Genomic DNA, 16298 nt, shown 5'->3' with positions numbered 1-16298 from the left:
CCTCAGCAAACTAGTTGATCATCAACCCTGTTTCTTCTCTATATGTCTTGTTTGTGATGGACTACCCATCAATAAGAGAACACAAAGATGCTGTCTCCCATCTGTTTTTTAGTTTCTATCGATTGTGATGGTGACCTTTCATTCTGCAGGCTGAATTCCACAGCGACCTCCCCCTTCCTGCCAGGTTGTCAGAAGGGATTTGCACCGCTGGCCTGAAAGACTGGCTCCTGTTCTGTCAATACCAATTAGCTACTTTAGGACATAACCCTAACCCCTAACCCTAACCCCTAACCTTAACCCCTAACCCCTAACCTGGACCTGGGCCCTGACAGACCTGGGCCCTGACAGACCTGGGCCCTGACAGACCTGGGCCCTGACAGACCTGGGCCCTGACAGACCTGGGCCCTGACAGACCTGGGCCCTGACAGACCTGGGCCCTGACAGACCTGGGCCCTGACAGACCTGGGCCCTGACAGACCTGGGCCCTGACAGACCTGGGCCCTGACAGTAAATCTCAATAAAACAAAATGTTGGTGTTCCAAAAAAGGTCCATTTACCAGGACAACAAATACAATTTCCATCGAGACACCTTTGCCCTAGAGCACACAAGAATTATAGCTACCTCAGCCTAAACATCAACGCCACAGGTAACGTCCACAAGGCTACGAATCATCAAAAGGAACATAAAACCCGACATCCCAATTAGGATCTGGTTAAAACTACTTTTTTTTTTTAACCTTTATTTAACCAGGCAAGTCAGTTAAGAACAAATTCTTATTTTCAATGACAGCATAGGAAAAGTGGGTTAACTGCCTGTTCAGGGGCAGAACAACAGATTTGTACCTTGTCAACTCGGGGGTTTGAACTTGCAACCTTCCGGTTACTAGTCCAACACTCTAACCACTAGGCTACCCTGCCGCCCTCAGTTATAGTGCAAATCAAATCAAATGTATTTATATAGCCCTTCGTACATCAGCTGATATCTCAAAGTGCTGTACAGAAACCCAGCCTAAAACCCCAAACAGCAAGCAATACAGGTGTAGAAGCACAGTGACAAGGAAAAACTCCCTAGAAAGGCCAAAACCTAGAGAGGAACCAGGTTATGAGGGGTGGGCCAGTCCTGTTCTGGCTGTGCCGGGTGGAGATTATAACAGAACATGGCCAAGATGTTCAAATGTTCATAAATGACCAGCAGGGTCAAATAATAATAATAATAATCACAAAGTTGTTGAGGGTGCAGCAAGTCAGCACCTCAGGAGAAAATGTCAGTTGGCTTTTCATAGCCGATCATTGGGAGCATCTCTACCACTCCTGCTGTCTCTAGAGAGTTGAAAACAGCAGGTCTGGGACAGGTAGCATGTCCGGTGAACAGGTCAGGGTTCCATAGCCGCAGGCAGAACAGTTGAAACTGGAGCAGCAGCACGGCCAGGTGGACTGGGGACAACAAGGAGTCATCATGCCAGGTAGTCCTGAGGCATGGTCGTAGGGCTCAGGTCCCCCGAGAGAGAATTAGAGAGAGCATACTTAAATTCACACAGGACACTGGATAAGACAGGAGAAATACTCCAGATATAACAAACTGACCCTAGCCCCCCGACACATAAACTACTGCAGCATAAATACTGGAGGCTGAGACAGGAGGGGTCATTGCACTCTATGGTTGTGAGGTCTGGGGTCCGTTCACCAAACAATAATTCTCAAAATGGGACAAACACCCAATAAAGACTCTGCATGCAGAATACTGCAAAAAAGAATCCTTCACGTACAACGCTAAACCCCAAACAATGCATCCAGAGCAGAATTAGGACTATACCCACTAGTTATCAAAATCCAGAAAAGAGCTGTTCATTTCTACAACCACCTAAAAATGAAGGAATTACCCACTATAAAGCCATCACCTACAGAGAGATGAACCTAGAGAGGAGTCCCCTCAGCCAGCTGGTTCTGGGACTGGTTGGACCCAACCAAATTATGAGAAAACAAAAAGGAGAACTATTTGACACACTGGAAAGAATCAACCAAAAAATAGAGCAAATTGGAACGCTATCTGGCCCTAGACACAGTGGCAGAAAACCTGACCACTGTTACTGTCCCAAAATGAAGAACTATGTACAGACTCAGTGAGCATGGCCTTGCAGTTGAGAAAGGCCACCGTAGGCAGACCTGGCTCTCAACAGAAGACAGGCTATGTGCAAGAAGACAGGCTATGTGCAACACTGCCCACAAAATGAGGTGGAAACTGAGCTGCACTTCCTAAACCTCCTGTCCAATGTATGAAAAGTAGACCATATAACATTCAAACCGTCGTTATCCTTTTAAAACCTTGTTGAATGTTTATGTACATATTTTATTTATTTGTTGTTGTTGTTTTTTGTTCTCACTTTTGTTTATTGTTTATTTTACTTGCGTTGGCAATGTAAACATATGTTTCCCATGCCAATAAAGCCCCCTTAATTGAATTGAATTGTGAGAGAGAGATTTGCTCTGTGGATGCCTTATTGAACAGCCATGAAGATGAAAGCAAGAGGAATGTGGTCGATGAAGACCATGACACACAATCACAGCCACTGCAGAGATAAATTACAATTTGTCCAATAAAATGTTAATTGTGTAATTGACCATTTGAATTTAACATTTCACCAAGGACATACATGTAACAGGAAATAATGTGGAACATTTTGAGTTCTGATCGGTCTTCCCATTCCCATAATTCAGCTGAGGTACATTGTTATTTGTCCCCGTCATAAACTACCTTCTTATACACTTTTCCAAATGTTTCTATAAAGCTTTATATCACAGTAAATAGGTTTCAAAGCACAGTACGGTAAGTAAATTGGCTGCAAGTAAAGTCAAGCAAAGCAGATGGCATCAGTCGGTATAAAAGAGGACGGGACAGGTTTGACTGCTGCATTGTTGTTGCACAGCTGCATTTGTCACGTTCTAGAACTCCTTTTAAAAACACCATTGTCTAAAGGTTCTTTGGAATGTCGGTTGGGGAGGTGTGTTTTTGGTAACAGCTCTGCCAGCGTCTGACGAGATGTATATCAAGTTTCTTTTATCTGTTGTGTTGGTGAGGGAAGCATATACCGCCTCTGGGTGTGTTGGTGTCCAGGCAGCGCTAGCTGCCCAAATGCCCAGAGGTGGGGGTTTGCACTTCAAAGGCAACCCGATAGGCTCATCCATCATGCTCCATACACAGAATTCCTCACCTTTACCCATCAACAATTGTAGAATGTTTCTGTCCGGGAGTGGACACGACAAAATGCACGGGGCCATCACTTCTCTTTATAACTCCTGTTAGTCTTGGATCAGCCAGGGATCCCTGTGTTACTCTTCAAAGGTCAACAGCTAACAAACACTCCAACTATAATGTCTTTACTAACATGACTGAGAAAGTATTTCCTGAATATTGCAATTGGAAATATTTCATAAAATAAACGTATGTTTCATTATAATGTAGCTGCAACCTTTTATTTAGGCCTACCCTGGTGTCTCATTGAGATAACATGGTGTAGTGGATTACCGTTGTATGTGGTCTGGACATGGTCTATGTTCCTATAATTAAGGAGGGGTATGTGGTCTGGACATGGTCTATGTTCCTATAATTAAGGAGGGGTATGTGGTCTAGACATGGTCTATGTTCCTATAATTAAGGAGGTGTATGTGGTCTAGACATGGTCTATGTTCCTATAATTAAGGAGGGGTATGTGGTCTGGACATGGTCTATGTTCCTATAATTAAGGAGGGGTATGTGGTCTAGACATGGTCTATGTTCCTATAATTAAGGAGGGGTGGCAGAGGGTTTAGACAGACAAGGCTAATAGATTGTGATGGGATTATGTTTCTAGGTCACAGCCTGTCTGTCGTCTTCTCTAATGAGGAGATTCAGTCTTCACACAGTGGCCTGCCATACCTTAATAGTGTGTTAGGCCCCTATTCCCTAAATAGTGGACTACTTTTTCACCCAGTCAACATTGTGCCATAGACATTCTAATCAATAATTTGTATTAAAATAAGAAAACATATATTGGGTTAAATTTATCTTATTTCATTTCACAACACCAGATCATCAGAACAGCTCCAGCCAATTGGGTTGTGTTTTAAGAATTGCTATGGTCCCCTGTGCCGTAGCAATTTACACGTGATCAATCCCTGCAAATGAGTCATCGGCAGAGTTACGATAACCTGTCCGCTGTGTCAATGAGATGGATTTCACGAGTCCACAGACTTAATGCTGTTTATACCACAGAATGATGTGAGTAGAAATTAGTTTCACCAAAAGTGTAATTGTTGTTGTTGTCCTCGTCACGCTCTAGAAACTCTGTGTTTTCATTTGATTGGCCGGGCTCCTGTACATTGGTCGTCAGTCGGACAGCGTTTCCTCCAGCACATAGTTGCGACTGACTTCCGGGTTAAGCGAGCAGTGTGATAAGTAGCCGGTCCAGGCGGGTCGTGTGCCCGGAGGACGCATTCGGTAGAAAATTGGATTTAAAAAAAAATATGCTTGTGGCCATACCATAGCTAAACAGGGTCGGTCCTGGTTAGGGCTTGGATGGGAGACCGCCTGGGAATACCAGGTGCTGTAAGCTAAAAAGCAACAATGAAGAAATGGTAATAAATAAATTGTTTACATAATTTGACCAAAGATTTAATAAAAACTCCATACCCAAAGAGTTCTCTGATTTAAAACATTGGGGGGGAACACTTTTCACTATTGAAGGGCTGAAATGACAGTTTTTTTTTGCGATAGCTTACACACTTGCTGCGGAATTTGGCTCATTGTGTCAAAGGTCACAAGCCAACTGAGACACAACACTTAGAGATGAACATCTCACTTCTTGACTCTGCAATCATGCCCTAACAATCCTTTTTCAAAATGGAATGTTTGCAACAAAATGATACATAGGCGCCGTTTGAATGACTCTTTCAAAGCGGCAACACACTGATGTACTTTTATACAAAACACAGCTGTCTTTAGTACTTTGTATACATGTTTAACTTTGTCTTCAGGCTTCTGTGAAAGATAGTTCCAGTACGTCTACTCACATTTCAATGAATACAAAAATAGAAAGGCTGCAGAAAAAATGTATATACACCGCTTATCAATACAATATGTTACCGTAAACTCATGGAAACAAAAGCAATTACAGTACGGTAATCAATACAATATGTTACCGTAAACTCATGGAAACAATAACAATTACAGTACGGTAATCAATACAATATGTTACCGTAAACTCATGGAAACAATAACAATTACAGTACGGTAATCAATACAATATGTTACCGTAAACTCATGGAAACAATAACAATTACAGTACGGTAATCAATACAATATGTTACCGTAAACTCATGGAAACAATAACAATTACGGTACGGTAATCAATACAATATGTTACCGTAAACTCATGGAAACAATAACAATTACAGTACGGTAACCAATACAATATGTTACCGTAAACTCATGGAAACAACAACAATTACAGTACGGTAATCAATACAATATGTTACCGTAAACTCATGGAAACAATAACACAATAACCATTTCAAACACAAATTCTTATATGTAAGTTCCTGGTGACGAAAATAATGGCATTTGTCCAAAACAGACAGAGAGAGAAATGATGTGGACGTTGATGTTTATTGTATATTTTCTTGATTATAGTTGGGTTGATTTGATCTGTTCTAGGGCGGCAGGGTAGCCTAGTGGTTAGAGCGTTAGACTAGTTAGACTAGTAACCGAAAGGTTGCAAGTTCGAATCCCCGAGCTGACAAGGTACAAATCTGTCGTTCTGTCCCTGAACAGGCAGTTAACCCACTGTTCCCAGGCCGTCATTGAAAATAAGAATTTGTTCTTAACTGACTTGTCTGGTTAAATAAAGGTAAAAAAAATTAAATAAATAAAAAAAGGGCAAAAGGTAGTCTAGCAGTTTTAAGCAACTAAAAGATTGCTGGTTCGATTTCCCCGAGCCGACTAGTTGAAAAATCTGTCAATGTGGCCTTGAGCAAGGCATTTAACCCTAATTGCTTCGGTAAGTCATCACTGCTAAATGACAACTTTAAAAAAACAAATGTAATACATGTGCAGTTAGAATCTGAATTCCAGCATACAGGTAAAAATGGACAATTAGACAGGTGGGGAAATGAAGAGTGATGGATCTAGATCTCAACTAGAGCATACAGGTCGCAATGGTGGGTAGTATATGGGGCTTTGTGTCATGTATTGTATTGTCATGTCTTGTGTGCTTTCTCTTCTCTTCGTCTCTCCCTGCTGGTCTTATTAGGTTTCTTTCTCTCTATCGTTCCTGCTCCCAGCTGTTCCTCATTCTCCTAACGACCTCGTTTACTCTCTCACACCTGTCCCCTATTTTGGTCTCTATTTCTCTCTCTGTTTCTGCTTCTGTCCTTGTCGGATTCTTGTTTGCTTTGCCCTTGTTCCGTCCTGTTGTATTCTGCCTCTTCTTATACAGTATATATATATATATGCCTCTTAAAATGCAGTATATGCGTGTGATATGAGTAATGCAAGATATGTAAACACTATTAAAGTGACATTATTTAAAGTGACTAGTGATCTATTTATTAGTGTCCAGTGATTGGATCTCAATGTAGGCATCAGCCTCTCTGAGTTCGTGATTGCTGATTAGCAGTCTGATGGCCTTAAGATAGAAGCTGTTTTTCAGTCTCTCGGTCCCAGCTTTGATGCACCTATACTGACCTCGCCTTCTGGATGGTAGCGGGGTAAACAGGCAGTGGCTCGGGTGGTTGATGTCCTTGATGATCTTTTTGGCCTTCCTGTGACATTGGGTGCTGTAGGTGTCATGGAGGGAAGGTAGTTTGACCCCGGTGATGCATTGTGCAGACCTCACTACCCTCTGGAGAGCCTTACGGTTGTGGGCGGAGCAGTTGCCGTACCAGGCGGTGATACAGCCCGACAGGATACTCCCGATTGTGCATCTGTAGAAGTTTGTCAGGGTTTTGGGTGACAAGGCAAATTTCCTCAGCCTCCTGAGGTTGAAGAGGCACTGTTGTGCCTTCTTCACGACGCTGTCTGTGTGAGTGGACCATTTCAGTTTGTCTGTGATGTGTACGCCCATGAATTTAAAACGTTCCACTTTCTCCACTGCTTCGATGCGGATAGGGGGGTGCTCCCTCTGCTGTTTCCTGAAGGTCACAATCATCTCCTTGTTTTTTTTTTTTTTACATTGAGTGAGACGTTGTTTTCCCAGACACCACATTCAGAGGGCTATATAACTACTGAGATGGACAGTACAGTATGTCTGTGTACTGTCAGTAACCTATAATATCTACTGAACAGTATGTCTGTGTACTCTCAGTAACCTATAATAACTACTGAACAGTACAGTATGTCTGTGTACTGTCAGTAACCTATAATATCTACTGAACAGTATGTCTGTGTACTCTCAGTAACCTATAATATCTACTGAACAGTACAGTATGTCTGTGTGCTCTCAGTAACCTATAATATCTACTGAATAGTACAGTACAGTGCCTTGCGAAAGTATTCGGCCCCCTTGAACTTTGCGACCTTTTGCCACATTTCAGTTCAGTTTCAGTTCACTTGAGATGTGAGAGCGATTCAGTCAGTGGGTGGCTGAACGTGGGACTTGTGGAATGCTAGCGAATGAGCAGGCAGGCAGGCAGGCAGGCAGGCAGGCAGGCAGGCAGGCAGGCAGGCAGGCAGGCAGGCAGGCAGACAGACAGACAAAAATACAATCAAACCATCTAGTGTTCAGCGAAATAACAACACAATGTCAGGTACAGGTACAGATACAGGTACAGGTACAGGTACAGGTACAGGTACAGGTACAGATACAGGTACAGGTACAGGTACAGGTACAGGTACAGGTACAGGTACAGGTACAGGTACAGGTACAGATACAGATACAGGTACAGGTACAGGTACAGATACAGGTACAGATACAGGTACAGGTACAGGTACAGGTACAGGTACAGGTACAGATACAGGTACAGGTACAGATACAGGTACAGGCTCTCTCTCTCAGGAAAGCTTCACTCTTGCACAGAGAAGCAAGAATTAAGATGACTTCCGAGTAGTTAGACATGTATAAAATCAACAGACACCATTAATAAGGAGGGGCTAGAAACGTCTTCTATGGTGAGCTACCGAGTGGCTTGGACAGACAAGCCCCAAACTCTTGTGGAGGACTGGCTTGGACAGACAAGCCCCAAACTCTTGTGGAGGACGTAATTCTTCCTGCTGCCGCAGATATGTCTGGGACAATGCTGGGGGAAAAGGACAGAAAAACTATACAGACAATGTCTCCATCAAACAACACTGTTTCACGACGCATTAGTGACATGACAGGAGATGTTTTGAAACAATTACCACTTCACATACCTGTGAATTATATGGTTACAGCTGGATGAGTCAACAGGCCTGGCACAGCTCCTGGTATATGTCTGTTACAGCTGGATGAGTCAACAGACGTGGCACAGCTCCTGGTATATGTCTGTTACAGCTGGATGAGTCAACAGACATGGTGGGCCTGGCACAGCTTCTGGTATATGTCTGTTACAGCTGGATGAGTCAACAGGCCTGGCTCAGCTCCTGGTATATGTCTGTTACAGCTGGATGAGTCAACAGGCCTGGCTCAGCTCCTGGTATATGTCTGTTACAGCTGGATGAGTCAACAGGCCTGGCACAGCTCCTGGTATATGTCTGTTACAGCTGGATGAGTCAACAGGCCTGGCTCAGCTTCTGGTATATGTCTGTTACAGCTGGATGAGTCAACAGGCCTGGTACAGCTCCTGGTATATGTCTGTTACGTTTATGGGGGGTCAATTAAGGAAGACATTCTCTTCTGCAAACCACTGGTAACCAGGACAACATGAGAGGATATTTTTAAAGTACTGGACAGCTTTGTGACAAATGGTTTTTGGTGGTCAAGATGTGTTGGTATCTGTACTGATGGTGCAAAAGCCATGACAGTGAGACATAGTGGACTGGTAACGCGCGTGCAAGCGGTCGATGCCACTTGGGTAGACTGCAGCATCCACCGAGAGGATGTTGCTGACATCTTGAAAGACGTTTTGGACACTAAAGTGAAAATGGTTAACTTTGTTAAAGCAAGGCCCCTGAACTCTCGTGTATTTTATTCACTATGCAATGACATGGGCAGGGACCATGTAACGCTTTTACAACATACAGAAGTGAGGTGGTTATCAAGGGACAAAGTATTGACACGTTTTATTGAATTGAAAGACGAGCTTCAAGTTTTCTTTACTGACCTACGTGCGCTGACCCTGGTGCTAGAAGGGGGGGGGGGGATCGCAGCTGGAGGCCGAATATTTGAAGGGGTAAGGGACTATAAATGGTTTGGGAACCACTGAGCTAGAGCATCCCACAGGTAAAGCCAGGGAGGAAAATGTAGAGATGGGCTATGGTCCAAACACTTAAAAGACACATCCTTTTCTACTTACCCTCGCCTTATGCCCTTGGGGGGCGGTCCAAATGATTAGTCAAGCAAGGGAAGTTTGCAACGTAAGCCCTCGTTCTTATTTGACTTTGCGAGTGTACAATTATGTTCAATCCGGAGCCTGACACTCCCCATAATTCAGTTTGCAACGATTGTACATCCGCTAACAAAAGTCTGAGAAAACTTAACAACATCAATGGAGAAGTCAACATACAAGTGGAAGTAAAAAACGAATGCAAATAAGTTAAACATTTGTGCCGTTAATGCACATGACGGCTCAAACACGTCTCATTAAAAGTAACTGTAACGACGTTCGTCTGTTGTATGAAGAGAGTCAGACCGAAATGCAGCGTGTAGGTTACTCATGACTTTAATGAAAATAATCGCGGTACATGAAATAACTGTAAAGAAGAAAACAACAAACGAAACGTGAAACCTATCACAGCCTATCTGGTGACTACAACACTAAGACAGGAACAAACACCCACAAAATACAACGCGGAAGTCAGGCTGTCTAAATACGGTTCTCAATCAGAGACAACGAGAATCACCTGACTCCAATTGAGAATCGCCTCAGGCAGCCAAGCCTAACTAGACACACCCCTAATCATACACAATCCCAATTACTACAAACCCCAATACGAAACACAACATATAAACCCATGTCACACCCTGGCTTACCCAAACATATACCAAAAACACAAAATATAATGACCAAGGCGTGACAGTAACAATGTTTTTGTTTGGTTATCTTTTGGAAATTGTAGAAATAAAACATTTTCCTTCTTCAGAAGTTCCAGCTGGGCAAGCTAACATTAGTTAGCTAATTAATTTACTAGCTATCATACAGTAGGCAGGTTAACGTTAGTTAGCTAATTACATTTACTAACTATCATACAGTAGGCAGGTTAACGTTAGTTAGCTAATTAATTTACTAGCTATCATACAGTAGGTGTATATTAATAATTATATATTTACAAAGCTATCATACAGTAAGCAGGTTAACATTAGTTAGCTAATTAATTTACTAGCTATCATACAGTAGGTGTATATTAATAATTATATATTTAATATGTAAGTAGACATGCACTCATAATTCACTGTAGCTCATATGAAGCACCCACAAGCTACCGGTGGCTGGAAACACAATCATTGCAGGATGAACGAGTGACGAATTTCCGACCCTCGCCCCATTTTTTTTATTTTTAAATTTTTATTAACAACAAATCAATACATAAAGTACATGAGGGAACACAAGCATACATAGATTACAAACAATGGACAATCAATGGACAATCAAGCTAGGGGGGACTTACCAATTTGTAAGTCGCTCTGGATAAGAGCGTCTGCTAAATTACTTAAATGTAAATGTAAATGTAGGGGGTACAATATATCACATTACAATTACACAAGGACCTTAAGGGAAATGCATATACTTACAATTCCAACAGCTCTTTTTGTTAGTAGAGCATTTAACCATCTTAAAATACAGTTCAATTTCTTTTTGTAGGTTACGAAAATGTGGCTTTCTGTTTGTAAATTTACATTTGTGTATATGAAATTAATTTCATGAAAATGTGGTTTTCTGTTTGTAAATGTACATTTGTGTATATGAAATTTGGCCAAAAGAATAATGAAATTAATTACATTAAAAAAATGTTTCAGCTTATTTCTATTGTATGTAAAGAATCCAAACAGTCCCTCTCTCCACAATAGTGTAAAATCTTAAACCTACTCATGTCTTGCCACAGTTTTCTTACATGCATACAATGCCAAAAAAGATGCAAAACTGTTTCTGGGTGGTCATTACAAAAGGAGCAATTTGAGTTGATGTTTTCCTTAAACTTCTTCATATAGTGGTTGGCAGGATAATATTTATGAATCATTTTAAAGGAAACTTCCTTCATTTTGTTAACAAGTAGGTATGTGTGTGGCAACATCCAAACTTTTTTCCAACAGATATTATCAATAAATCCATTCCAATAAGGCATGACATAAGGTATAGATACAGCATCCTGCTGAAACAAGGATCTCGTATCCAAAGAGAAACACATATTTCCTACTGTTGTCAATGAATGGACAGGTCTTTCCTACTGAGTCAACAGGGTCAAAAACAGAGAAACTTTCCTGAGTCAACAGGGTCATCTTTCCTACTGATGAGTCAACAGGGTCAATAGAAGGTAGGCTCTGAGGGTCAGGTCTTTCCTACTGATGAGTCAACAGGGTCAATAGAAGGTAGGCTTTCTGAGGGTCAGGTCTTGACATGTTCCTGAATAACATAGCAACACCTGAGGGAATGGCATCTAAAACAATTGCAAAATCTTTAGGTGGGACCTTTATATTTATATTCTTTATAACTGAGTAAAAGACCCTCTGCATTTACCAGTTGGCTCACCAATAGGATATTACTTCTGAACCAATATTCTAAAAACAGAGAGGTATTTTTATACAATATATCCCGATTATTCCATAATTAATATCTGTGTGGAGAAAAATTGTGTTTATAAATTAAGGACCATGACAAGAAAACCTGCCGATGAAAAGCAGAAAGTTTCACTGGAACTTTGTTAATATTATATAATTGCAAAACAACATGAAGTTAAGGCCACCAGAAGTAGAGAAGACATAATGAGGAATACAATTCCAGATAGAAGTGGGTCTTCTTAGGAATTGTTTTATCCAATTGATCTTAAAAGTATTATTTAAAGTAGTAAAGTCCAGACAATTCAGTCCACCATTCTCGTAAGTGTTCATTACAACAGTTTTCCTAATGGGTACGGTTTCTCCACAGAAAGTTGAAAAGCATCTGGTCTATCTCCTTGCTTATTTTATGGTCAAGATATAAAGATAGAGCACCATATGTTAGTCTAGAGATACCTTCAGCCTTGGTTATTAGGACTCTACCTTTTAAAGATAAGTCCCTCTGTAGCCATTGATTTAGCCATAAAGATAGAGTGGCCGTATGTTAGTCTAGAGATACCTTCAGCCTTGGTTATTAGGACTCTTCCTTTTAAAGAGAAGTCCCTCTGTAGCCATTGATTCAGCCATAAAGATAGAGTGGCCGTATGTTAGTCTAGAGATACCTTCAGCCTTGGTTATTAGGACTCTTCCTTTTAAAGAGAAGTCCCTCTGTAGCCATTGATTTAGTTTCTTCTGGGTTTTTTTAATAAGAGGGTTAAAATTTAGTAAGCCTCTAGACTTCTGATCCTTTGTAATGGTTCTGCCTAAATATGTAAGTTCTTCTTTTACTGGAATACCATAATATGAAGGTGTCACACAATCTTTGACAGCCATGAGTTCACATTTCTTAATGTTAAGATATAGACCAGACGCTTTGGAAAAGGACATTGATCGATATGGGAATTTGGTTAGCGTCTTTCAGAAAAAGTGTAGTATTGTCAGTCAGCTGGCTTATAATATTTTTTTTTTACCAGCTATGGAAATACCTTGTACAGGACTATTATTTAAAGAATTTGCAAGAAGTTGGGTGATTAATAAAAACAGCTACGGAGAGATAGGAGAACCTTGCCTAATTCCTCTCTTTCACTCAAATCTAGGTGAGGTGCCATATTTCAATTTGATAGAGCTGTTACCATTTGCATAGAGTCTTAATAGCCTTACAGAAAAAATCCCCAAAGGAAAGTCTGTCAAGGAAGTGGAAGAGAAACTGATGCTCTACTGTGTCAAATGCTTTATAAAAATCTAAAAACAATATGAAGCTATCCTCAGTTATTAGGTCTGAGTAGGCTAATGTCTAATACTAGTCTGACATTTTTAGAAATATGTCTGTTCCTCATGAAGCCAGACTGTGTTTCATCAATGATTGCATCCAGGACTTCTTTAATTCTTTTTGCAAGTAGTAAGGCTAATATCTTATAGTCATTATTAAGAAGACAAATTGGACGCCAGTTATCGATGAGCAGCACTTATTTTTTAGGCTTACAGGTATCAGTGTTATTAACGCCTGACTCATTGTAGGAGGGAGAACATTGTCTTTAATACTCTCTAAAAATACTTCAAATAGGAAGGGAGCAACTTGTTCAGAAAATAATTTGTAAAATGCTGATGTAATTCCATCAACACCTGGTGATTTATTGTTCTTTAGATGTTTGATAGACTCTACAATCTCTTCAACTTTGATGGGTTCATCACACTGTTTAGATTCGATATCACTGATAGAGTGAACATTATTCAGTGAGTTAAAAAACATATCTGTGGATTCCTGACAGTACGTTGAGCGATACAATTTTCTGTAAAATTGCTGCAGTATTTAGCGATTATTTTTGGTCATCTGTAATAACACCATCAATGTTTAATTTATGGATAGTGTTATTTTTATAGTGAAATTTCTCAAGTCTAAAGAAATAGGATTAATTCTGTTCTCCCTCGTCAATCCATTTTTTCCTAGATCTAATAAAGGCTCCTTCTGCTTTTAATCTATATATATTATCCAGTTTATTTTGTAACTCAATTAGTTCCATCTTCTCCTCCCCGAGAGGTCGGCTGGGGACCTCTGAGAAAGGGAAGTTATCTTAATGATCACCTTTTCCTCCCCTGAGAGGTCAGCTGGGGACCTCTGAGAAAGGGAAGTTATCTTAATGATCACCTTTTCCTCCCCTGAGAGGTCAGCTGGGGACCTGTGAGAAAGGGAAGTTATCTTAATGATCACCTTTTCCTCCCCTGAGAGGTCAGCTGGGGACCTCTGAGAAAGGGAAGTTATCTTAATGATCACCTTTTCCTCCTCAGCTCTTCTGGTCTTAGCAAGATTACTACCATATTTTATAAGGTATTTGGACACCTCAAATTTAAAGAGCTCCCAGTTCTTGCAATAAGATTTTTCTTCACAAGCCCTTTCCCAAAAGTGTGATAACAGATCTTTAACCTAAAATTTAACTACACTGCTCACAAAAATAAAGGGAACACTTAAACACCACAATGTAACTCCACTTTGTGCAAGGAGGAGCACTGCCAGAGCCCTGCAAAATGACCTCCAACAGGCCACAAATGTGCATGTGTCTGCTCAAACGGTCAGAAACAGACTCCATGAGGGTGGTATGAGGGCCCGACATCCACAGGTGGGGGTTGTGCTTACAGCCCAACACCGTGCAGGACGTTTGGCATTTGCCAGGGAACACCAAGATTGGCAAATTTGCCACTGGCGCCATGTGCTCTTCACAGATGAAAGCAGGTTCACACTGAGCACATGTGACAGACGTGACAGAGTCTGGAGACGCCGTGGAGAACGTTCTGCTGCCTGCAACATCCTCCAGCATGACCGGTTTGGCGGTGGGTCAGTCATGGTGCGGGGTGGCATTTCTTTGGGGGGCCGCACAGCATTCCATGTGCTCGCTAGAGGTAGCCTGACTGCCATTAGGTACCGAGATCAGATCCTCAGACCCCTTGTGAGACCATATGCTGGTGCGGTTGGCCCTGGGTTCCTCCTAATGCAAGAAAATGCTAGACCTCATGTGGCTGGTGTGTGTCAGCAGTTCCTGCAAGAGGAAGGCATTGATGCTATGGACTGGACCGCCCGTTCCCCAGACCTGAATCCAATTGAGCACATTTGGGACATCATGTCTTGCTCCATCCACCAACGCCACGTTGCACCACAGACTGTCCAGGCGTTGGCGGATGCTTTAGTCCAGGTCTGGGAGGAGATCCCTCAGGAGACCATCTGCCACCTCATCAGGAGCATGCCCAGGCGTTGTAGGGAGGTCATACAGGCACGTGGAGGCCACACACACTACTGAGCCTCATTGACTTGTTTTAAGGACATTACATCAAAGTTGAATCAGCCTGTAGTTTTCCACTTTAATCTTGAGTGTGACTCCAAATCCAGGCCTCCATGGGTTGATAAATTTGATTTCCATTGATAATTTGTGTGATTTTGTTGTCAGCACATTCAACTGTGTAAAGAAAAAAGTATTTAATAAGAATATTTCATTAATTTAGATCTAGGATGTGTTATTTTAGTGTTCCCTTTATTTTTTTGAGCAGTGTATATCATTATTTAATAATGAGCTATTTAGCTTCCAGTAGGATGCTTTGCCAAGGTTAGTATCAGGGGTGAAAATTTTGATATTAATGTAAATGTCCCTATGGTCTGTGAGGGGAATAGTACAAATATGTGTATGTATATAATGTAACAAAATGTGGATAAAGGGAAGGAGTCTGAATACTTACTGAATGCACTGTTTCTGAACAAAGTTTGCCATAAACTGTCATGACACAGTGTTTTCCCCCGAACCATCAGTCATCAGCTCATTTATAGCCTGGTTCCCAGAGCTATGCTGTCTTACCAACTCAAAAAGGTGACAACAACACAAACAGATCTGGGACCAGGCAAGCTTATCTATTGTGTGGACAAAACATTAAGAACACCGGCTCTTTCCGTGACAGACTGACCAAGTGAATCCAGGTGAAGGCTTTGATCCCTTATTGATGTCACTTGTTAAATCCACTCCAATCAGTGTAGATGAAGGGGAGGAGACAGGTTAAATCCACTTCAATCAGTGTAGATGAAGGGGAGGAGACAGGTTAAATCCACTTCAATCAGTGTAGATGAAGGGGAGGAGACAGGTGGTTAAAGAAGGATTTTTAAGCCTTCAGATAATTGAGACATGGATTGTGTATGTGTGCCATTCAGAGGATGACTGGGAAAGCCAAAATATTGAAGTGCATTTGAACAGAGTATGGTATTAGGTGCCAGATGCACCAGTTTGTATCAAGAACTGCAACGCTGCTGGGTTTTCCCACGCTCAACAGTTTCCCGTATGAATCAAGAATGGCCCATCAGGCAAAGGACATCCAGCCGACTTGACACAACTGCAGGAAGTA

Source organism: Oncorhynchus gorbuscha, linkage group LG04 (genome assembly GCF_021184085.1).
Source record: "Oncorhynchus gorbuscha isolate QuinsamMale2020 ecotype Even-year linkage group LG04, OgorEven_v1.0, whole genome shotgun sequence".
In the NCBI taxonomy this organism is placed as follows: domain Eukaryota; kingdom Metazoa; phylum Chordata; class Actinopteri; order Salmoniformes; family Salmonidae; genus Oncorhynchus; species Oncorhynchus gorbuscha.
Note: the sequence above shows the minus strand (reverse complement) of the source record.